We start from the raw sequence: 26024 nt of genomic DNA on the forward strand, positions 1-26024 counted from the left end.
CAAAGCTTTATTAATAAAAAATACGATACTAGAGCAGGAACGAATAAATAAGCCAGTGAAACAGAATAGACAGTATGCGTTTACATATATGGAAATTGATGAGTGAAATTCAAAACCCCCAAAAAGGCAGAAATGAAAACATTGTCTGGGGTGTTGGAATAACTGGTTCATTATATAAAGAAATATACAACTATATCCCTACCTTAACCATGTAAATAGGTAGACTATAGGTAAACAATAGAGCTAATGAAAGAAACTACAAAAGAATATACTTGTGATATATAGTTGGGGATAGGCTTCTTAAACAAGACCCTAAAGGCAATTAATAAGATGAAAAATAGATGTTGACTACATCAAAATTTTTTAAAATTAACAATTTCTGTTCAGGGTAAGCCACCACACGTAGCATTAGTAGACAGGTGACTGATTAAGAGAAGATATTTGCAGTGTTTAAAACCAACGAATCATCAATATCAACAACAAAACAAAAGAACGTGAAAACAAAGCGAAGGTATTATTGAAGTCAGGGTATGATTGAAAAATAGGCATAGGACATGAATAAGCATTCACAGAAGAGGAAGCCCAATGTCCAACAAGCATACTAAAAGATTCCCAAATTCACTGGTAACCAGAGAAATGGAAATTTTTAATGGGATGCCATGTTAACCTATCATGTTATTTAAATTATAAAGAGGAACGAATCCAAGGTTTGGTGAGTAATGGTGCACTGCTGGTGGGAGTTCCATTCTGGAAACTATGTGATCATGCTTAAAGTAATTAGGTCTGTGTCTGCCCTGTGACCCAGTGATCCCATCCTGGTCTATCCCAAAGAAATCTTTTTACAAGTCTCTGATGGGCTGTTTTCGAGGATATTCACAGTGGCATTGCTAGTGATCACGGGGAGCTGGAGGTTAGAGGAATGGATATGTAAAATGTGGTAGATGCATACCATGGACTAATACACATCAGATAGAAGTTATATTTACATATAGCAACTTGGTACCTATCAAAATTAATAAAAAGAGTTAAGGAAAGAAGGAGATCTATAGCACAATGCATAGCACTTCATCTAGTACCACATATTTTACAAGGATAAATATACAGTTAAGAAAATTTATCCTTGTATTGGTCTTTAATTAGAATTGGGGCCTCATGTAAGAGAAGAATATGAGTGAGAATATGGGCTGATGTTGATAATGTGCCAAGAACTGAAGACTAAGAGTAAGCTCAACTCTCCGCCCGCTAGGCACCCAAAAATAAATACTACAAATGCACAAGTAGATGCAGGAATATTTCATCCTTACGTGTAAGAGTTGCATTGCTCATCTAATAAAAATACTTTCAGGCTTTTCTCTCAGGTCTAGCAGGCCTATTACACTAACCAAGCAAGAAAATTGTTTTCTTTCGAAAAAGAAATTTCGCTTCCTGGTACTATTTTTGTAAATATTATCCTAGGTGATTCTTCTCAGACTGTTTCATAGTTTTCAAAAGAGAATCGCAAGTTTCTGCTCAAGACCTCCGAAAAACAAGTAGCTCTAGTAGTATCTTTGTTGGATGGATTTTAAATCTAGTTCTTGACCTAGTTGAGGATATTGTGTCAGGTTTCATGAACCAGATAAGGATTTCCCTGAAGGACCTCCAGGGCTCCTTGTAAATCTAACATCCTACAATCTTGCTCTTCCTCCTCTGAGTTTCAGCATGCACAGTATTATTCTATGCTCCAGTGAGAAAAATAAATTTAAAAAGAATAACTCAGTTGGATTTTTTTCTGAATGGAATCAAAACGTATTTTTTAAAAGTTAGACATTCGCTAGACAGCAACAAAATGCTTTGCTAAAATAGCAATTAGCATACATAAGTGTGAGGCAAAAGTGGTGAAATTTTTTTTTTTCCAATTCTGAGAAGAACTGTTGGAAATCTTGTTTTCAAAATCTTTTCCTGTCTAATTGTGGCTTATTTTTGTGGAAGAAAGAATATGAGTTTTATCACTATTGTTTTATTTTTTAAACCTCCACTAGCATCGCAAGTGACAATTCCACTTAGAACCAAGCAACTCAAGAATGATTACATCTAGAACCATAGTATACAGTCTGGAAAAGCTTGCCTCACAAAGCTCTGACTCGTCTCTCATTAGAAAGTAGGTGATGGGGGGCCAGGCCCATGGTGTGGCAGTTAAGTGTGCACGCTCCTTTGCTGGCGGCCCAGGTTTGGATACCAGGCGTGCACCGACACACTGCTTGTCAGGCCATGCTGTGGCGGCATCCCATATAAAGTAGAGGAAGATAGGCATGAATCTTAGCTCAGGGCCAGTCTTCCTCAGCAAAAAAAAAAAAAAGGAGGATTGGCATGGATGTTAGCTCAGGGCTGATCTTCCTCACAAAAAAAAGAAAGAAATGAGGTGATGGATATATGAAGAACTCATACAACTCAACAACAAAAATACAAACAACCTGATTAAAAGTGGGCAGAGGATCTGAACAGACATTTTTCCAAAGAAGATATACAGATAGCCAACCTGCACAAGAAAAGATGCTTAGCATCACTAATTATTAGGGAAATGCAAATCAAAACTATGAGATATCACCTCGTGGCCATCAGAATGGTTATTATTAAAAAGACAAGCAATAACAAGTGTTGCAGAGGATGTGGAGAAAAGGGAACCCTCATACACTTCTGGTGGGAATATAAATTTGTGCAGCCACTATGGAAAACAGTATGGAGATTCCTCAAAAAATTAAGAATAGAACTACCATATGATCCAGCTATTCCACTTTTGGGTATTTACCCAAAGAACATGAAAACACTAATTTGAAAAGATATATGCACCCCTATGTTCATTGCAGCGTTATTCACGATAGCCAAGACTTGGAAACAACCTAAGTGCCCATAAGGGATGAATGGATAAAAAAGACGTGAGATATATATATATATACACACACACACACACACAATGGAATACTATTCAGTCACAAAAAAAGAAGAAATCTTGACATTTGCAATAACATGGATAGGCCTTGAGGGTGTTATGCTAAGCGGAACAAGTCAGATGAAGAAAGCCAAATACCATGTGATTTCACTCATATGTGGAAGATAAAACAACAACAACAACAACAACAAACAAACACATAGACACAGAGAATGGACTGGTAGTTACCATAGGAGAAAGGGGATGGAGGGAGGGTGAAAGAGGTAAAAGAGTGTGTGTGTGCGGTGACAGACGGCAATTAGACTTTGGGTGATGAATACAATGTAGTCTTCACAGAAATTGAAATACAATAATGTACACCTGAAATTTATATAATATAAACCAACGTTACCTCAATAAAAATTAAATCAAGTTCCATCAAAAAAAACAAAAGCAGAGGTCATACTCAAACCAAAAAAAACAAAACAAAACAAAATAAATGAGGTGATGGAGAGGTGAAGGGAGAGGAAGTAGAAAGAAATATTAAAATGGAAGGAGAAGAGGAAGAGCGTGTATTGTTACAACCCTGCAAACAACACGTAAAAGACCTATTGACCTATTTTCTCATTTTGATGAGAAGTCCAACATGTTTGTCATTCCGGTATAAATAGAAACGTTAGAGGAGGTATCTCTAGACATGGGCCCAGGTAAAACTTGCGATGAAACTCATCAAGGACAAGGAACACCGAGCTATTGGTATTTGCCACGCGGATCCCAAAGACTTGACCAATAAATCTCTTTCTCTCTGCCGTGGTGGAGAACTCTATTATGCACAACAACATTAAAGAAATACAGTTGGAATTACCAGATCCAGCGTGTAAACATGTAAAAATATTTCACCCAAGGAAAAGCACAGAAAACTGATGAGTTGCTGGGCTGAAAGAGTTTTTCATTTTCCTAAATAAGAGTCAGTCTCCTCAGACTGGAATACCAGCAGTGGAGTACATGACCATCCTTGGAGCAGGTAAACACAGAGGTTTACCTTGTTGATTCCACCTTGATTTGTTGAGAAAGAAATGTTGATAATGAGGAAATGTTTATGCAACAGGAAGAAAGTAATATAGATGCTAAATGTATCATATTTTCTTTCCTGCGTGGAGAAAGCTCTACAGGTCTCCAAAACTTAATTCCATAGTTATAAGGGTTTAGGTAGTACTGGCTTTTCAATAATTTGTCTCCAATATCCAATTCATGCACTGCTCGTATCTCAGAGCTTATCTTTGGAGCTCGGGAAAGAGGGACCTTGTACAACTGTAAGAAAAAACGATGATTCTAGATCTTCTGGTAGCAATATGGTTGGAACCATGAGTTACTTAGAAAAAAGCCAAGAGACAAACTGAGGTGCCAGAGTGACCTCAGAATCAGGCCTCTTTCCCAGGAATGTACAGAAGGTTTATATGCTTGAGTGTGTCTGTCTATCACTTCCCTGTCAGCACACAAACTGGTAGGAGGAGCAGAGAATGCTGACAGTGATAATGACATAAAACTTCTTCCTTCTTCCCTCTCCTTCCCTTTACCCTCCATTACCCCTACCCTCCTGCCGTAAACTTCCCACTCTGCCTGAGAAGATGGTTTAAGTTTTCCAGTGAGTCTTGCTAAAATAATTTCTGTGCACCACTTTCCTTCTAGCTGCAGAGAGGTCATTGCACCACATACACAGCTTCTCCCTATCTCTGTCTTTCCCCCCCGCATTCACTGGGATTGTTACAAGCTTTCCCTCCATGTCAATCATTTGTTTTTCAGCCTTGTCTCTACTGTGTGCTGCTGTTCCTACTTTATTTTTTACCTTTTAAAATTGCTTTATTTTTTGTTTTTTGCAATGTATTTGAAGGCATCACATCACTTTTGAAAACTTTGTGCCCCAGTATGGGAGGAAGATCTATTCCTCTACCCTCTAGGTTCTTCTGGCTGGTCTAAGAATTAAATTGACATGAGACAGAATAATAGGAGAAAATCAAACAAATTTAATAACATGTATACATGGGACAAACCCAGAAAAACTGAGTAACTTGCCAAAATGGTGGAAGCCACTACCTTAAAATACCGTCTTCTGTTAAGGACAAGGAGGATGTTGCAGGTAGTGGTTGGGACTTCAAAGGGGAGGCAGGCAATTTACATGGAGATGGAAAAGCAAATGTTTGATAAACAAATGTTGGCCATGCCTTGGAGATGGAGAGGACTTTGATTAAAAGGTCCTTGTTAGGTTTCTCCCTATCATACCTAGTTTATATTACACTATAGGTGTCTTACGGTATTGGCTCCTTCCTGGAACAGGCCTTCTAACTTAAATTCTTTTAGGCAGTTAGGGGGAAGGTCAAAGTTTCTTTCAGAGTCTTTTATTCTTAAAAATAATCAAGCCAAAGAGACAACATTTTGAGGTGGCAAATTTTGATCCCCCATACCCTTCAACTGTTTATTTTGAAAAAGTTTTAAACTCATAGAAAAGTTGAACAAATAGTAAAATGAACACTCATTTATCTTTCAACTTGATTTACCCATTGTTAACATTTTGCCACATTCCCTTTATCTTTCAGGCCACCTCATCCCTAAATATCTCCTATGAATAAGTACATTCTGCTACATAATCACAATGCCATTATTACACCCAAGCAATTTAATGCTAACAATATTTTTATCTAATATACTGCCCAGTATTCAATTTTGTCACCTTGTCCCCCAAATGGGGCTTCCACTTGTTTTTTATTTCATTTTGTTTTTGCTCCAAAATCCAATCAAAGTTCACATATTGTATTTGGTTATCATAACTCTTTGACCTTCTTTAATATAGAAGATTTCCTACACCTTCTATTTTGCTTTTAAAGATTGACATTTGGGAAAGCTTGTTTTACTGTAGGTCATCCCATAATCCAGATTTATGTGATTGCTTCCTCATGGTTAGAGTCAGGTTAAACATTCTGGCAAGGTAATAGGTGTGTCTTTCTCAGTACATCACAACAAGAGGCAAAAAACATCAACTATTCCATTAATGATGAGGCAAAGTTCCATCACTTGGTTATGATGGCGTCCGCCAGATCTCTCCATTATAAAATTACATCTCTTTTCCCCTCTTTGTAATGAATAAGTAATCTGTGGCATGATATTTGTGTGAATATCCTGTTCCCCAATAACTTCCTACCTATTGGTTTTAGCATCCATTAATGATTCCCACTCATACTAATTGGTGGTTGCAAAATGGTAATTTTCCTACTTATCATTTCCATTGCTTGTATTCCTTTGTAGATAAGGGCTTTCTCTTTCTTCTCTCCCCACCTCCCAATTTTTAAAAAGAACACTATGGACTTATAATTGTCTTTTTCTTCAATGTGTTATAACTCATTAGCTTCATTATTCAATTTGATGTTCAACTTGTCTCAAGTTTGATCAGTGGGAGCTCCTTCAAGTTGGCTCCTGTGACATTTGGAGCACTTTCTTGCTTTTTTGGTATGAAAATATGTTCCAGGCTCACCTTGTACTTTTTCTGTCCCAGATCTGGAATTGACCATTTCCCCAAGGAGCCCTGCTTCCTTTTAATGGAGATTGGTATTTTAAAAACCAAGATCTGGGAACTAAATGTGCTCATTGCTACTGGAGTTTTATTGCTTCTAGGTCATTTTAGTGGTTAGTAATAAGAAATAAACATATTATACTGACACTTGTGCCTATCATACCAGTACTTGGGTGGGCAATGACAAAGACTGGCCGACATCGACTGGCCAAATCACTTTGTTTACTTGGGTGTCTCCCATAGTGAGTACTCTCGGGTGAGGATTAAGATGTGATATAAGAATCTTCACACCTTGTGTGCACTTCCATATGTCCATCTACATGCCTCTATCCCAGACCTTCTTGCCACTGATCTTCTTGGCCAAGCCATTGCCCATGAGGTAAGTTTCCTTCATCATTGTGGAGGCCACCTCTGAACGAGGCTATAGTGCAGCTGCCTTCCATTTCAGCTTGCATGCACATATGGAGCTGACCCATCCATAAACCAAAATTGGACTTTTTCCTCCTCCTTCATCTGAGAAAGGGCCACTGGTGCAACAGTGGTGGGTGTCATGGGAGGCTGGTTTACTTGCACTTGCAGCTTGCTTTGTGCCGTTTGGCCTTGATTGTGTTCAATCCTGAACGTGCCACTTCCATCTTATGAGAGATTGTTGCTGGTCTGCTCAGTCTCATGAATTTATGAGTTCTCACGAGAGGCAGTTCCAGATGTATGGTCACTTGGTTTCCCGTGGTCAAGTGTTCCATCTTTACAAGGCCCAAGTAGCATGCCATGGCATCTGTAGCCATGGCCTTGCTCTAGAATTGCAGGGGCACTGCTATGTGATTTTCTTGCTGGGGCTTGCTACAAACACCACACAGGATCCCTTCCTACCACTGATATCCTCACACCATAGGTTCTGCAGGTCATATGGACCCAGTGGCAGAACTGCTTGCATAGCAGCTTGGATCTGCTGCAGAGCCCTTTCTTGCTCTGGGCTTCATTCAAAGCTGGCAGCCTTTCATCACCTTTTATATGGGCCAGAGAAGTATTGCTTCCAGAACCCAAAGCCAACCAGCTAATGTACTTCCTTTTGCATGGAAGAAGGTACAAGAGGCAATAATTTGTGTTTTACTTCCAAGGGGATATCCCAACACAACCATGACCACTGAATCTTCTCTAGCAAAGATACCACATCCGGCATAGTGGCTGCAATCAGGGGTACCAGTTGATTCAGCTTTTGGTAGTTTATGGTTATTTTCCAGGATTCATCCAGTTCCTGCAGGGGCCAGACTGGTGAATTAAATGGATGGGGACCACCACTGCTGTATCCTTAAGAGTCTTAAGAACAGCACTAATTTTTGCTGCCCTTGAGAAGCAATACTGTGTTTTATGTCTATTATCTTGTCAGGGGGGTAGTAGTTTAGACGCTTCCATTTGGGCTTCTCTACTTTTATCCACAGACCAAGAAGCCAATGTGAGTGTTATGCCAACGTCCACGTATATTAACCTCAATTTAGGGACTGGGGAAATGACCAATGAGTGTGAACATGGACTTAGAGAACCCAACGTAAGCCTGGTCTTGACCAGCATTCTATTACCTAGCTCTAAGATTTCCCACTCTAACAGGGGACCATGATGATGCTTCAGCATTCCAGATGCCAATGTCACCTAGACTCTGGATCCATCAGTTCTTGAATGTCTGGATATTTCCTTTTCCTCACTACATAGTTACTCAACCAAATGGCCATAAGGTTCTTTAGGGAAAGAGTGGGGGAAATTATCACCATATTTTCTTGCCACAGTGTTTCAAGGTCCTTCCTCCCAGGTACCCTGCCACCTCTTTAGTCAACGAGTTTGTCATCTGAAAGCTGTCTTGGGTGCAGAACTGGGCAAGGAATCATGTCACTCACCCTTTGGTCGTCTATCCTTCATTGCTTCTGCTGGTATAAGCTAAATAGTTCCCATGTTGGCTGCCCATCTACTTTACTCCTGGGGATGCTGTATGCTATTAATAATCTCTGCAACTTTTTGTGGGTCAGACCTCCTTGGTGTCCACTCTTGCTGGTCATTACAATAATTGCTATTCCCCGGCTTCTGGCTCTTATGTGCCACCCCCTGCCTTCTATTATTTTGAGTCCTATCATTCCCATTTCCATGAGTGAGCCAAGTTCTGTAACAGCCTCTCCTCCCGTCAGCCCTGACCTATAGAGGAGGATCTCCTATTAAAATTTTAGTGATGCTGGTGCCCCCTCTCACCAGAGCATTCTCATAGCCTTGGTAAATGGCATGTCCTCCTGACATCTACCGAGTACTCTCGTCATCACAGTGTATCCATTTAAGCCTGCTCATTTCCTTGAGTTTTCTTTTTTTGGTGGAAGATCAGCCCTGAGCTAACATCCAATGCCAATCCTCCTCTCTACCAAGGAAGATTGGCTCTGGGCAAACATCTTCCTCCACTTTATATGGGATGCCGCCACAGCATGGCTTGACAAGCGGTGCATCGGTACATGCCTGAGATCTGAACCTGCGAACCCTGGGCCACCGAAGCAGACTGCGCGCACTTAACTGCTATGCCACTGGGCTGGCTCCACTTCCCCGAGTTTTTTAATCCCTTCCTCTACCAACTACCCCAGCAACTCTGGTATTTCAGCTTTGCTCAGTGTGGGCCATAATGCGGGCATCATGTGGGCAAGCGTTTTCCTTGCCTCTAGGAGCTGTTATAGGAGCAAGTTCACACCATCTCCTGGGATCCTTGTAAGACTATTAAATACTGTACCTTGGTAGAGTGCTCCCAAGTCAATAAACTCTTCCCTTGATCAGGACCCTCAGAATCCAATCAATGCATATTCTCCCAGCTCCCAATACCTGCTAGCAGGGTCTTGCAGCCCCTTTTAGGGCATGGCTCCTTTCCTCCCTTATCAGGCCCAGCCCATTCCCAACTGTGTTATTTTGTGATCCAATCCTAATTATAGGCCTAAAGGCTAGAAGGGGAGGTGGGGCAGATCCTCAGGGGATGGTGCTTATTGCCTTGTGGCAAAAGGTGTCTGCGATTATTTTCCAGCATGGCTGGAGGGCTAGATTTTCACAGGGAGAGATGGGACACTGCTACCGGCTCAGAAGGTTCAGGGGAGTCTGGGGAGTCAAAATCTTCAGAAGGATCAGCCCAGATGTCTCCAGCCTGGAGTCAGTTGCCCAGATTTTCCCCACCAGAGCCCTGACCTTAGCACAACCGCGTGATATCGTTGGACATTAACATTCTTTGAAATTCAGCCGCTCAGACTATTAAGTTCCGAACTTGAACTTGATCCTCAACTTTCTCTGCTCTCTGGCTAAAGGAGATGAGCTTATATGTATGTAAACAAAGAGGATTTTGGCTTCCAGAGGCCGTTTTAATTGTCTGTTAACCAGCCCTCAGCTCTTCACTATCTTTTTGCAGGGCATCAATGAAACTTGACAATACCACCAAATACTGTTATCTTCGGAGCTCCTATTTCCTCTATACTTCTCAGACAGGAGAGCCAGAGTATCCATTAGTGCATTTCCTTTCACTGACACACCCTTCCAGCTCATCATCAGTGAGCAATTGGACCGTCGCCTTGTGCCAGGGGCTGCTGTGCTCCACCTGCCACCTGCGAAGGGGTCCTCGTTACCAGCTGAGTGGTGAATAATCCAGCTCTTGGCTGCAACCACTGCAGGTTGGGTGCTGCAGAAAGAGGCACTGGGATGGAGTTTGGTGCAAGGTGTTTATTAGAGATCAATACCTGTGAAGAGAAGGGAGAGGAAACAGGATTTAGGAAAAGGGAGAAGATGAACTGTGATGCAGGCCAAACAAATCCTCAGCTAACCTGGCGGGGAGCTCTGGAACACTGTCCAGTGGAGTTGTCCAGCCTGGGCCTTTATGCCCCCGCCCTGCTCAGTCACAGGATGTGCTCGCCCCAGGAAGGGTGTGACTGCAGGAGGCAGTTCTTCTGCAGCTGAGACAGATGGGGAAGGAGCTGACAGCTGGAGGCCATTGCTGTCTGCACTTTCTGCAGCTGAGCAGCCCGGGCTTCCTTAAAAGAGGATCTGGGTGGCACATTTCAGTATCTACCACATTGCTATAATTTTATGTTTTTTTTGGGGGGATTATTTAAAATATTTTCATAGTTTAAAATTCAAAACCATGTAAAAAGCTACACTCAAGGAAGTCGCACTCCCATCTCTTTCCCTTCCATTCCATAGGAAACTGTTCAACAGAAAAACTCAGATTTTTTCCCTCCTGTGTAGGGAAAAATCCAGTTCTTCCCTACTGTGTTTTTCTTCCCTGTGTGTCTCCTTTAGTACTCGCACAGGACACTTCACTGCTGACTCTTCTGCTCACCAAATATTAGAGGTTTTACCCCACACCAAGCAATTCTCTGTGACACCAGCTTGGTGTCCTACCATTCAACTAAAATCCGACACTATCTACCCGGAGATGGCATCAGATTTCACAAGGGTTCAGTGCCACAAGATTGCCCCTGCCCCCTTCAGATGTCAATCACAAGTCCAGGTTGTTACCTGTACTTCTGACCAACGCTACAAATCAGAGTTCCCTTAACCCCCTCCTTGGGTTTGATCAATTTGCTAGAGTGGCTCACAGAACTCAGAGAAACATTTTAAGTACATTTACGGGTTTATTATAAAAGGATGTGATAAAGGACACAGATGAACATCCAGATGGAAGAGGAGCGTGGGTCAAGGTATGTGGGAAGGGGCGCAGAGCTTCCATGCCCCCTCCAGGCGTACCACCCTCCCAGCACCTCAACGCATTCACCAACCTAGAAGCTCCCTGAAGCCCATCCTTTCGGGATTTTATGGAGGCTTCATCACTTAGGCATGATTGATCATTAACTCCACTTTCAGCCCTTCTCCCTTCTCAAGAGAATGGGGGGGTGCAGCTGAAAATTCCAAACTTCTAATCCTGGCGTGGTCTTTCTGGTGACCAGCCCCCATCCAGGAGCCATCCAGGAGCCCACCCAGAGTCACTTCATTAGAACAAAAGACACTCCTATCACCCAGGAAATCAAGGGTTTCAGGAGCTCTGTGCCAGGAACTGGGGCAGAGACCAATATATATATTTTCTATTATCTCACAGAAACCACTTCCTTAGTCCTTGCTCTTTTTTGTTTTTTGCTTGCATTTTTTTTTTTTTTGCAAAAGTAAGCAAATACACACACATTCTTATTTCCCTTTCCTGCTTATTTAAAAGTTGCCATTCTATCTACATTTCTTTGCCCCTTGCTTTTCACTTAACAAAATATCCTAGAAATCATTCCATATCAGTACATAGAAATCTTCTTTTTTCTTTTTTTTATGCAGCTGCGTGGAACTCTACTGTGTGCATGTACTAGAGTTTATTAACCAATCGCCTATGAATAGCATTTGGGTTGCTTCCAATATTTTGCTATTACAAAAAATGCTGCAAAGAATAACCTTTTGTGTTCATATTTATGGAGGTACATCTTCAGGGTAAATTCCTTAAATTGCGAATACTTGATCAAGTGATAAATGCATATGGAGTTTTGTTAGACATTATCAAATCCCTTCCCTAGGGGTTATGCCCCTTTACCCTACCCCTAGAGATATTTGAGAGTGCTTGTTTTCACACAGCCTCACCAACAAAGTGGGTTGTCAATCTTTGGAATATTTGCCAATCTGATAGGCAAGAAATCTAATTTAATTTTCAGATCTATAAAAATTTGATTTCTTCTTCACTTAACCTGTTGTTTGTCATCTCTCCTGTGGATTCTTGTTTTGCGGAATCTACGAGACCTCAGGTAACCTGGCCACTCCCTATCTCTCTGCCCTCATCGCATATGAATCTCCTATCAATCCATCCCCCACTCCACTTTCATTGTGCTCCAGTAACATTAGCCTTTCTGTTCCTCAAACCCTCTATCAGTCAGCGTTCCCCGGAGAAACAGAACCAATACGATAGATATCTTGGCAGCAACTGTTATAGGCCGGGTTCTTCAGAAGCAGATGCTGAAATGGAGTGTGTGGGTATGTATATTTATATATATAAAGATTTCTCTCTCTCTCTGTTAGTCTATATATATTTTAAGGAATTGGCTCATGCGATTGTGGAGCTGACAAGTCGGAAATCCATAGAGCAGGCTGGAAACTCAAGTAGGGGTTAATGTTGAGTCAGAATTTCTCCTTCACCCGGAAACCTGTTTTTGCTCCAAAGGCCTTACAACTGATTGGATGAGGCCCACCCACATTATCCAGGGTAAACTGTACTTAAAGTCAACCAATTGCAGATATTTATCACATCTACCAAATACCTTCACAGCAACACCTAGACTAGTGTGTGATTAAACACCTGCTACTACAGCCTAGCCAAGCTGACACCTAAAACTAACCATCACACCCTCCAGATTTGTTCTTGTACCCTCTGTTTCTTCAGCTTAAAAGCTCTGCTCTCTGATCCTAGAATGAATGGCTTCTTTTTATCATTTAGGTCTGTATTTTAAAATTATTTGTCCAGTGAATGAAGCAGCAAATCCCACAACTCAAGCATTTTTCGTGCTCTGGAAAATGGCAAGCCCTGGTGCCAGTTCTGGCTTCTGCAGGGGTCTGATGGTGGTGTGTAGGAGCTAAACTCATGAAGTTTTTCTTGAACTTGCTAGACCCGCCGACTCAACCTTCTATCCTCTGTTCTTAGCACTACTTCTTGGGGGGTGGGGGCAGGGTTTGGAGTCTGACTGTGCCTCATCATATCAGGATCTTCTTTCCTGGAAAGCCAATTTGTTCCAGAAGGCTATTCCCATTCCATGTTTGCTTGCTGCTGGGTGAATTTGGGGCTGATGTGAAATGCAAGCAGGGACTGTGTTTTGTTTCATTGCTGTAGCCCCAGACCCTAGAATGGCATCTGTTGCATCACAAGTGATGTGTATTTAACTAGTTTTTCATACATTTCATTAGCTATTAGTGGAAGAGACTCTATGATCCAGCTTTGTTCCACCACTTTATCCCTATATTAATTCTGTCATCAGAAAAGGTAGTTTTTAAGTCTTAGTCACAACTTGTAATAACTAGAATCATTCTTTACACTAATGCTAAAAGTAGTTTTAAACTCTCATCTCACCAGAAATTAACCCTATCACAGTGCATAAATGTTAATTTGCACACAATTCTCACAATACTCAGAGGATGTGCTGTAGTGTGTGATTGAAGCACAGGCTTTGGAGTCAGCCATGTGACTTTGGACACATTACTAATCTCTCTAAGGCTCAGTGTCGTGATCTGTACCATGGTGAGTGGTAATATCTAACCCACAGGGTTATCGTAATGACTAAACAGTTACGTAAAGTCTCCTTTGCATAGATCCTTACCTTTTTGTGTGTGTGCCGTGAACCCTTTGACAGTCTGAGCTTATAAACTGCTGCTCAGAATATGTTTTGAAAAACGTAACATAAAATACCTAGAATTTCAAAAGAAATAAATTATATTTAACATAGTTATCAAAATACATTTTAAAAGACAAATTTATAAATATATGCTTCTTTATTAACACACCAAATAGCAAGATTAAGTGGCAGGTCTAATTACCATAATTTTTTTATTATGGTAAAGTATACATTCTACTATAATTTTGAAGTAGTGATGAGTACACATTATTTTGAGCTATCTACAGCAACTGTAATACGATATGCAAGTATCTGTGATTTCTATTGGAAACAAAGTCACATGGACAGCTGATATTTCTGTGGCTTCTTGCCTGGATCAATAATTGAAGAAATTAATAAATTGCAGTTAGAAAGTATAAAAAGAAAAAAGATGTAATTTTTTCCCACTCACATTTATAAATCCCAGATTAAGAATCCCAGTCTGCAGAAGTGATTATTATTATGACCCTATGCTTCACATTTCAGGGTCCCTCACCATCACTATTTAAAAAAAAATCTGCAAAGTGCATATTTATACCTAGTGCTTTGCATGACTGGTTAATGTGACAGTTACACAGACTAATTCCCACCTTTCCTAGAATTTAGAATCTAAGACAGTCGGATGTGGGCATAGAGAAAGCAGAATAAAAACATTAAACCAATACATGACTCAGTAAGTTGCCAATCCAAGGACTAGTGCATCTTAAGAGGATGGAGTAAGAGAAGCCCATGTTCGAGTTGTAGGGGAGAGGTTCTCATTTAGACTGGGCAAGGTGGAGGAAGCAGTTGGGGATGAGAGTAAGGCAGTCAGATGTATCTAAGAGCAGAGCAATTTCCTTCCTCTGTCAAAATGCACTGACTGATGTTGGTAGAAAGGACTGAGGAGAACACAAAAGCAGCAATCACCAACCGCCCTTTTCTTAACACACCTGGCTATCTAAGATTCTTTTTGACTTGCAGTCTCGCCATTTGAGAAGAGAATGGGACTCCCAGGGTGCTGTCCTCTAGAAACAATTCCATACGTGGGGTGCCCTCCCTCACGACAGTATCAGAATTCTAGAGATCTCCCATCAGATCTCCCTTCACATCTTTTCCCTGCACAAGGTGCCTTTCATCTTTCCTAGAAGCCATAGTGACTCATTCATTGAGTGTTTCCTACAAGCCTGACACTATTCTAGGCGATGAGGATTCAGCGGTGAAAGACCAAAGACACCTGGATAATGGGTAGTAGGTGGAAGGTAAGCATTGAGATAGCAGAATGGAGAAAAATGGCAAACTAATGAAAATCAAAAAGATATTGTGTCACTCAACAGACGAGTGAACACCAGTGATGTGTTCTCAAGCAAAGAGTGCTCATTATCCCTGTCTCCAGGCTAAGTTCTGGTAAACGTGCTAAAATCTGTGGTGCTGGTCCCAAGCAGATCCAAACATTAGGTAACTCAGACCTGCACTAAATCTGGCTATTCCCATCTTGGCCTGGCTGCTAAGTGCTGAGAATTATATAAGGCTGATAATCGGCTGGTTTGTACTAGTACAGTGAAGGATTATTAAAAATATTGAAATATATTGGTAATAAAAGTTAGTAAATAGCTAAAGTCCTAAGCCTTCTGCATGCCCCCTGCCCTAGCCTGGGCCTCCACTGGGACTCTCAGGATCTCCCCACAGTCCAACAACCAAATGATTAATGCCTGGTTTGGCAGGCAGGTTAGAGGCTCCTGCTTCTGCATTATGGCTGGGGTCCCTTCTAACTGATCAAGATGTATGCCTTCTCAGTTATTAAATATATTGCATATCACCTGAACCTAAAATAATCTGCCATGTGGAGGCCACAAGGAAGAGGACAGGCTAAAGCCCAAAGATGTGTAGAAAGAATGGCAGCGTCACTGTGAACTTCCTTCTAGTCAGGAGAAAAGGCATCCAGAGGGCGTCAAGAGTATTTAGTGGCTCTCATCTTTTCAAAGCTAGAAATTTAGCTCATAAGTAGCTGGCCAGTATGAGATATTAGATAATTGGCACGCCAAGGACATACTTGTAATTACCTAATTGCCTTTCTTCTTGTTAACTTTAATGGACACTTTGGGCAGCGGTGGGGAAGCTCACCTGTGGCCTGAGTTGAGCTCATGGCCTGATTTCATCCTTGCCCTCTTCTCCCTCCAGGAGGCCCAGTTGTTCAGCCCAGAAAGGATTCTCCAATGGTGCACAGCAAGGTCTAACTTTTCCAGACTGGTTCCACCACTTGCTTTTAAAAAGTTATTTTATTTGAATTTTAATAATTTAATTTTTGTTATATTAAAGATTTATAGACATGGGTTTAAAAGTCAAGTTGGACAATAGCAGCCTCACTCTCCTCATCTTGGATTCCTTCTCCCCAGGGCACCCTGATTTTATCTCTTAGCTATACCATCTGGTGCTTATGTTCACATTTCTGAGTATACATATTCAGCTATTACCTGAGTTTTTAGTTTTAGACATTATCTATGAGCTTCCTACCATGGCAGATGAGGATTAGTTCTCTTATATCCCTGCCCCCACCCCTTCCTCTCCCCATATCCTTCTAATATAGTTATATCATCATTTTAAAAAGCATTTTATTATGGAGAATTTTGAACATACCTACAAAAAGGATATTACGTAATGAAGTTTCATGTGCCCATTACCCAGGCCCAACAACCATTAACCTATGGCTAGTCCTGCCCCATCCATACCCCACCCACTTCCCCCACCATCTCATACCATTTTGAAGCAAATTCCAGAATCTAGTTTTATCATAATTTCTTATTAGATCAATATTCATTGTTTGCATTACTATAAATGTGTTATTTACAATTGAACTATATAATAGACTATGATTACATTTCATTTCTTGTAGAATTTTATATCTTACCTGGAGTTAATAACTGATTTTCCACTTGCTTTGTTGTTTATGTATCTACCACTAATTTATTCTGAAAACATCTCCATACATATACCCATACGTATATATATTTCCCATTCTTTGGAGTCCTCACTCCTGGAGTCCTCCATCCTCCTATGCCACTCGGAGCTCAGCTATGTTCTGGGATTGTCTTTCACCGTCATCCTAAGAATTCCTCACCGTCCTCTCCTACACTGGACATATTGTCTCCTGGTTCCTATGCCTTTCTCTTTCTTAGTTTATTTCCTTGTTTGGTGTAGTACATGCCCTGGTAGTTTCATGAAAAGGATATAAAAAGGGAACATTTTTTGAGATCTTGCATGTCTGAAAATTTCTATTTTTTTTTCCTGAGGAAGATTAGCCCTGAGTTACTATCTGTTGCCAATCTTCCTCTTTTTTTTTTTTTTTTTTTGCTTAAGGAAGATTAGCCCTGAGCTAACATCTGTCCCAATATTTCTCTATTTTGTATGTGGGTTGTCACCACAGCACGGCTGATGAGTGGTGTAGGTCCGCACCCAGGATCCAAACCTGCAAACCCAGGCCACCAAAGTGGAGTGCGCTGAACCCAGCAACTACACCATGGATCCAGCACCTGAAAATTTCCATTTTAACTTCATGCTTAATGTTTTCGATTGTGGAGTATCCCTCAATTTAAAATTTCTCCCACCCCATCTTAACATACATAAGATTTTCAAATGTAAAGATGCTATATTCCATGAGACTATATGTTATTATGTTCACATTGTTCATTCAACTGAAGGTTTATTTCCAATATTGAAAGATAAAAAATTTAAATCATTTGAGCTGATTCATGTATTCCCCATGGAATTCTGATAATCAGCATATATTCAAATACACAGAGAATAAATTTTATTTTCCCCACCCCCATGTTGGCTCACTGCCTCTCCACTCCCTCATCCCAACATTCTATACAACTGAGTGAAGTGCCCCTGTTCCTCTGTAGCGCCCACCTACGGCCTCGGTAGTGGGTATTTGCTGTTTTGGCTGACCAGCTGCCTCACATCATTCACATTTGAGAGGAATCCAAAGGCGGGCGGGAAACAGCCTAATTTCTTTTTACAAAAATTGAGGGAGGGGCAGATATTTCTCTCTCCATTGGCCTGGCAGCTGGAGCATGGACATCTGACCTAAAAGTGGCCCATTACATGCTTCTACCTGGAACTTTGGATCTTAAAGAACTGACTTGAAGGCAGAGAGTCAGTAAGAGAGTTTCAGGTGGCTGCAGTAGAGTCTAGAAGCCAGTGTCATGGATAGAAAGGGCCCAGAAGTACCAGTGCCAGAGGCAAAGTGCTAAGCAGCCATGATTGAGACTGATCCTGGCTTTGCCTTATCACCTTATCACTGGGATCTGCCCAGTCCTTGTTTTCCAGCCTTCTCGTCAACTCTGTGCGCACTTCTTACCCCATTCAAGAATTCCTTTAATTAATAGGAGTTGACTTCTGATGCAATGAAAAATTATGACAAGTACATCATCTAATTTCAGAGCTTCTCTCAATCCCCAAAAGACATATTGTGATTCAACATTTAGGAAGAATAAGCAAGTCCAAGAGGAGATTCTGACACTATGATTCTTGAGCAGAGTTTTATCACACTGGTTTAGAAGGAACATAACAAAACTCTTCTCCAAGGTGGGCTACAAGTGATATCTGGGACATTCTGTAATCCATCCAGGTGCAAGCTGAGCTGGGAACAGAGTAAAAAGGGACTCTTTATTGCGCCTGGTATAGCCCAAAGCAGCTCCTACCTCTGGAGAAAAAGGAAAATGGAAGTCATCAAATTAATGTGGATTTTTTTTTTTCTAATCATGGTGGTAGTTTGTTAAAAAAAAAACAACAATGACAAACCTTGGATTCAAGGGATTTTTATAAATTGAAATCTTTTATGGGAAATTGTATCAGGTACTGTTGGTTGGGCTATCTACATCTAACACATTTCCCCTCCTTGACTGATATATTTTGGGTGTTGTGGCAGACTCACAGTTGTCTGCTATCCTCTTCCATATGAATAGAATTTATCAGTGCCTTGGCCACCCAAAATGAAGACTGCATTTCCCAGAATCCCTTATGTGGTCATATGGCTAAGTTCTAGCCAACTGGATGTAAACAAAGAGTCACTTAGCAGCTTCCGAGAATTTAAAGGACAGCTGGCATGCTGTTCACCTCATCTTCTTTTCTTCTTTTTTTGTGAGGAGATCAGCCCTGTGCTAACATCCATGCCAATCCTCCTCTTTTTTTGCTGAGGAAGACTGGCCCTGGGCTAACATCTGTGCCCATCTTCTTCTACTTTATATGGGACGCCACCACAGCATGGCCTGCCAAGCAGTGCGTCGATGTGGGCCCGGGATCCGAACCGGCGAACCCTGGGTCGCCGCAGCAGAGCGCGCGCACTTAACTGCTTGTGCCACCAGGCTGGCCCAACACCTCATCTTCTTTATTCCTTTTTTCAGGTTGCAGCCTGGACTGTGGATGCAGTGGCTGCCATCTTGGACCAGAAAGACAAGGGTCACACCCTTATAAATAGCAGAGTGGTGAGGTGAAAGGAACAGAGCCACTGCTGTGATAGACTGGTTTACAAAAATGCCCCCAACTATTCCCCTCCCTGAATCCACAATTCTTGTGACTTCGCAGCTCATCAAGAAGTGGAGTGTATTTCCTCACACCTTGCATCTGGGCTGCCTTGTGACTTGCTCTGGTCAATAGAATGCAGCAGAAGTGACCATGTGCCAGTTTCATGCCTAGATCTCAAGGACCCACGCATACTTCTACTTTCGATCTTGGACTCCTGCTTCCACCATGAGCACAAGCTCTGGCTAGCCTGCTGGACGATGAAAGACCACGTGGAGGAGAGTTGAGGGGTCCTAGCTGACAGCCTGCCAAACTCCAGAAGCCGAGTTACCTAGCCATAATGCAGCTGCATGTAAACAGATGAAGGAGCCCAGGTGAGACCAGCCTAAATTGCCACTTGCAGACTCATAAACTAAGTAAATGGTTGTTTTAGACAATTAAGTTTTGAGGAGGTTTGTTATGCAGTAATAGGAAGCTTTGCATATTTCTGCTTGCTTTCTTGGACCCTTGCCTCTGCAGTGAGGACAAGCCTGGATTAGTCTACTTTAGGTTGAGAGACAATGTGGAACAGATCTGAGTCAGCTCGCTTGTCCCAGTTGAGGTCTGAGACATGAGGAACCCATCCACCACCAGTAAATCCAACCAGTGGCTGACTCACCCACTGACAGCAGATGCACCTTGCGTCTGGGCTGCCTTGTAAGTCCAGCTGAAGCAAGTCCAACCTGAAGAACTGCTCATTTGACCCTCAGATTTGTAAGCTAGATAAATGTTTATTGTTTTAAGACATTGGGTGGCAGTAGATAACTTGTATATAGTCCCGAACTGCTTACCTCTGGATTTTTGTGTGGGTGATTTTCCTTCTTATTTAAGCCTCAATTATTTTGGATCTCTGTTACAACCAAACCTATTTTTTTTTTTTGAGGAAGAGTGTCCCTGAGCTAACATCTGTTGCCAATCTTCCTCTTTTTTGTCTTTTTTCTTCCCAAAGCCCCAGTTCATAGTTGTATATCCTAGTTGTAGTTCCTTCTAGTTCCTCTATGTAGGATGCCGCTTCAGCATGGCTTGATGTGCAGTGAGTAGCTCCGCGCCCAGGATCCGAACCTGCGAACCCTGGGCCACCAAAGAGGAATGCATGAACTTAACGACTACACCACCAGGCCAGTCCCCAAGTCTATTCTTAACTGATATAGTTGTCCGTGTTTTCTTTGAGTCTCAGAATGAAATCCTGATTGGTCTAAATTAATCATTGGGTTATATTTACCTTGCCAGTGACTCGTTTAATAGTAGTCACGTGATCCAGTTGCTGAAGAAAAGGAATTCAGGAGTCCCTTGGAAAAAGGTTCCTTCTCTTAGAAAGAGATGCATGGGAAGAGATGGCCACCTTATCCCTCAGACTTTGACATATCTGCACAGAATGCCTGGCACTTGGTAGCCATCTTACAACCATGAGGGGAGCTGGCCTCTAAGCAAAGCTGACATTCTGAGGATGGTAGAATGGAACGAACTAGGTCTTTGATAATGTGATTGAGCCGCTTGATAACTTCCTCTAACTCTGGACTACTTGTTATGCGAGTACATACATGTATCTCTAATGCTTGAGCAAGCTGCAATGAGCTTTCTATTAATTCTAGCTGAAAGCATCCTAAGTGACACAAAAATTCTGCTTATTTCATACTGTACCAGGTGGGGAAGGTCTTTAAATCAGTGAACAAAATGTGCAGTCATTGCCATCTAGGACTTTACAATCTAGAGATCATGATTATAAAACAGACTGAGTATAGTAAACTTCTCATTAGTTACCCAATAAGGAAAAGTTATTCCTTCAATATCAAAAGGGAGTTCTGGGTCACTGTCAGATAGATTTATCTGTTAAATATGATTTTTTAAAAAACTCTTTTTCCCCCCAGAGTAATGTGATCCTTATGTAAAATAATCCCTTTTTGGCATACAGGATATTAAATGATGATTATAGGCTTATACTTTTATTTTCACTGTTTGTTCAATTCAGAGTAAGCTTGCCTTGAGATGCTGGGGTAGGTTGACATTTGAAAAGCAACATGGTGATGATGTAATATGATTCATTAATCACCCATATGCATAAAAAGTCACAAGTTACTTTGAATTTTGTTAAAACACTAGTCTAGGTGTAAATACCTTATTTTAGATTGAGGACTGAATCTGGATTACTCCTCTTCTTCACCCAGTTTTATGTAATTAAACGATTTTGGAATGGACATGGTAATTTTGTGCATGTAGTTCTTGGGGGTTGATAGAAGCAGGAGGCCCTCTGGCTGCACTGACAGGGATTTGTGGGCACCATGAGGTAGGGCAAGGCCTGGCAAAACTTACTTCAGGATTCAAACTTTAAACTTATGTCACAGATTCCCTCTCTTGACCCCAGAGATTTCTTTGTGGTAGTTACACTCTGCACATGAGGCATTTGAGCTCTCCGTGGTTTTTAAAGTTGTTTTTCATAGACATACTTTTTCCTCCGGTGTTTTTTATAGCTGCTCACATGCTGTGTCCATTGTGTACAGCGCAACAGGAACTGTTGCTTCAATTCCTCACAGTTTGAAGTATTTTTATGTTGTTAGTTCCCTGCAGTGATTTGTTTCTAATTCTCACGAATATCCACTTTCAGGTTCATCTTGTGAAGCTCTCACTGTATTCCACCAAAGATGGAGGGAGACATGGGGGCAAGTGAGGACTCAGACCTGAGCACATCACCCAGGAACAGCACTGTCGGCCAATGGAGGAGGCTTCCGCCAAGGACACAGATTCACAGAATCAGTGAATGCCAGTGCTAGAGGGGGTCTTATAGGCTGTTTGGTTCTGTGCATGTCATAGACTAAGTGGGACCTAATATCCAATGAAATCACAAAAAAGATCAATAGCACATCACTATGACAACTTAATGTGGAGCACATGCTAAATGCTAGACCCTGATAATATGGTAGGACAAGATTTTCTCTGCCCTTCTCCTTGAGTCCTTCTTCCCTATCGCTCACTCCTAAATAGGGGGAGAGCTTAGTGTAGGGCAGAATAAAGAGACAGAGGCTCTATTGGCAAAATAATGCATCCAAGCTGTGTTATGAGAGGACGTCAATATTAGGAAGAGGAACGTTTGTTTGTCTTGACGATGTTCCTTTTGAAGAATCTAAAGGACATAAATGTTTCTGCACTGATTCATAGTTGGAATTTCCTGGGTCTCACTGGGGTGGATCCACAAATGACTCCAAGATAAAGCTAGATTCCCAGGGGGAGGATGACAACAATAAGTGAAACTGTTTGATATGGAGATTGGCTCTGGCACTCTAATTTCATCTGCCTGTCAGACGGTCACATGTCAGGTCTTGTACAGGATGTATCCAGAGGAGAAGGTAGGATTGTTTGGATGTTTAGGGGGATGTCAACTTGGTGTTCACATTGTTTTCAGCATATGCAGAATTCAGTTTACGTGTGCCTAAAAGAATGTATTTCTAGATGAGATCATCTAGCTTGAGGACAAGTGGCCTCAAAAATATTCCTGCAAAGAAACCTCAGATCAAAGATAGAAACAATACAGCAACCACAAGTAAATGAAAAGAAAACGGCAGAGATAAACCTTTTACTCATAGCACAAGCTTTATTGGACCACTTTAAGAGGTTAAAATAATTACATCTAATCATACTTGATTGTAGCATTTACTTAAAAAATTTTTTTAATTGATCTGTGCCAAAGAAAAGGTGACATTTGAAAAAAATGAATGAGAAAAGAGCTCCTTTTGCAAAGAGAACATTTAAAAATGAAAAGACATGAAGAAATGTTGCCATTGTTATATTATCTTTATAACCAAAAATGATGTAACTGTGTCTCCTATTAAAAAATCTTACAACTGCCTATTCAAAAAACTTTAAAACAGAATTTTCTAAAGGAAGATTAAATGTTTTCCAAATGAAGAATTTCAAATGAGTCTCATACCCACTTGTTAAAACTGTAAAAATCCAACACCTAGGAAGTGATCAGGGGGACGGTCTTTGACCATGACCCCATACAGGGCATGAACAAGGCCATAGGGAAACAGTTTTATAGTTCCTACTTGTTTACTACTCAAAAGTTGTTGAGCACATAAAAATTGCACAACAGTACAACTGAGTTCAGAGCAATAAATTTAAAAGTCCAATGCCGAGATAGAAAAACAATTGAATTTATTCTAAAATGACACAACCCATTAGCTAAAAATGGAAGTCTCTTGGCTCTGCACCCTTGCTCATATCTTGAAGGATGACGACACATAATCAGAATTGAGATTGTTCTCCTGACCCAGGAGGTTGCTGCCTGTCACTGAACTCTTTACATCTTTTACATGCATTATGAACACTTAATTTGAAAATGGAAATGCTCTTTTTTAATCTTGCCTTTACTAATGGTCTCATTTAGGCAACCTTGTAATTCTGAAAACTTAGAAATTAGCCAAATCTAATTTTTGTTTCTGTCTGTGTTGAAGCCACCCAAGAGAAATTATATTCATAGGAATAGTCTAAGGAAGTGCCATTTATTTAAGTATTTTATTCACAGAACTTTATGTTCTTAGATTTTCAATTAGCAACCGTGATGGTTAATTTTATACATCAACTTGAATGGGCCGTGGAGTGCCCAGATATTTGCTAAAACATTTCTGGGTGTGTCTGTGAGGGTGTTTCTGGATGAGATTAACATCTGAATCAGTAGACCGAGTGAAGCAGATTACCCCCCTGAACGTGAATGGGCCTCATTCGATCCACTGAAGGCATTCATAGAATAAAAAGCTGAGTAAGAAAGAACTCTTTCTCTCTGCCCGTCTTCGAGCTGGGACATCGGTCTTCTCCTGCCTTTAGACTCAGACTGGAACTTATACCATTGGCTCTCCTGGGTCTCCAGTTTGCTGACTGTAGATCTTGGATTTCTAAGTCTCCATAATCATGCGAGCCAATATCTTATAGTAAATCTCTTTTGTCTACCTACCTATCTACCTACTTACCTACCTACCTACCTATCTATCTATCTACCTACCTATCTCCTATTGGTTCTGTTTCTCTGGGGAACCCAGACTAATACAGCAACTTTCAAAGTGGGAACATCTATTAGATATTATCTATAACAGAAGCAACAGGACACTTGGATACATCTTAGAGGTGATAAAATAATGAAGATGACTTGATGATTTTTTTAGTTGGGATAGCCAGGAGAAAAAAGTTTTGACTTCTTGGTTTTCTTGTTTGACCTCCAAAATGACCTTTGATGTCTCATATAAAATCTTAGTGAACCTGCTTTCATTCATTCAACAAATACTTCTAGAGTGCCTACTATGTTCCAGGCAACGCTCTAGGCACCAGTAAATATCTTGCCTAGAACTTTTCAGGAGCATGTCAGAAAAACTTTTTTTGAGGTTAACCCTAAGTTAAGGCTAAGCAAGGGCCATATAAAAGACCAAAGGGGGAGGGATGGATGGAGGCTGTGACAAACATCCTAGATTACCACTCTCTTCGTTCCTCTACACAGCCTTTGCTAATCCTTAACTTTCTGCCAAGATTCCTATAATTTTACTATTTGGTGTTATTAAAAATTCAATTTATCCAACCTCAGCTGGGTCCTGAATGTTCTAGCCAATCTTTTTATTCACCTATTAGAAAACAGCTCCTCTTATTAACACAGAGCACAAAGCCATCCAAAGTTTTGATCAGGGAAGCATTAAGAATGAGATCCTTGTTCCTTCCCTGAAGTTCCTGCATCCCCAATAGTATTGTCTTCCTTTAACGCCTTTTGCCATCGCATGAGATGGTCCAACATCAAAAACAGAAAGAAACAATTACAAAATTGAAACAGGGCTGGGACTAGGGTAAGGCAAGTGAGGCACTCCCCTCAGGTGAAATATTTAAGAAGGTGCCAAAACCTCAGTAATCAAGATAAATGTTTTAATACAATACTAAAAAAAAAATTAGTGCAGACAATCCATTATGAACAAAGTATCAAAATGTTAAATAGGATCCAGCCCTGTACTTACACAATTCTGCCTCACTCACCTCACCCTAATTTCAGCCCTATTGGAAATCCTTTTGAACAACTTTGAAAAGGACAGACTTTTAATCTTAAACTTTCCAAGGAAGCAGCAAAGACCTTTACTGAACCCTAAATTCTCTCATCCTGATGTAACACCACTTTTTTTTTTTTTTTGTGAGGAAGATCAGCCCTGAACTAACATCCATGCTAATCCTCCTCTTTTTGCTGAGGAAGACGGGCTCTGAGCTAACATCTATTGCTAATCCTCCTCCTTTTTTTTTTTTTTTTGCCCCGAAGCCCCAGTAGATAGTTGTATGTCATAGTTGCACATCCTTCTAGTTGCTGTATGTGGGACGCGGCCTAAGCATGGCCGGAGAAGCGGTGCGTTGGTGCGCGCCCAGGATCCGAACCCCGGGCCGCCAGTAGAGGAGCACGCGCACTTAACCGCTAAGCCACGGGGCAGCCCCTGTAATACCACTCTTACTCCTATTAAATTAGCACAACCATTCAGGCACCTTTGTATGGCCTCCTTCCTTCCTGACTTCCTGCCTATTCAAATTTGGTGACGAAAGATCCTCAGAATTGCTATAAGGTGATTTACCTGGATGTTGTCCAGGTTCTACCTCTCTCACTTTGATCCAGAAG

The sequence above is a fragment of the Ceratotherium simum genome, chromosome 12 (assembly GCF_057802395.1).
Source record: "Ceratotherium simum simum isolate JZ-2026a chromosome 12, ASM5780239v1, whole genome shotgun sequence".
Lineage (NCBI taxonomy): Eukaryota > Metazoa > Chordata > Mammalia > Perissodactyla > Rhinocerotidae > Ceratotherium > Ceratotherium simum.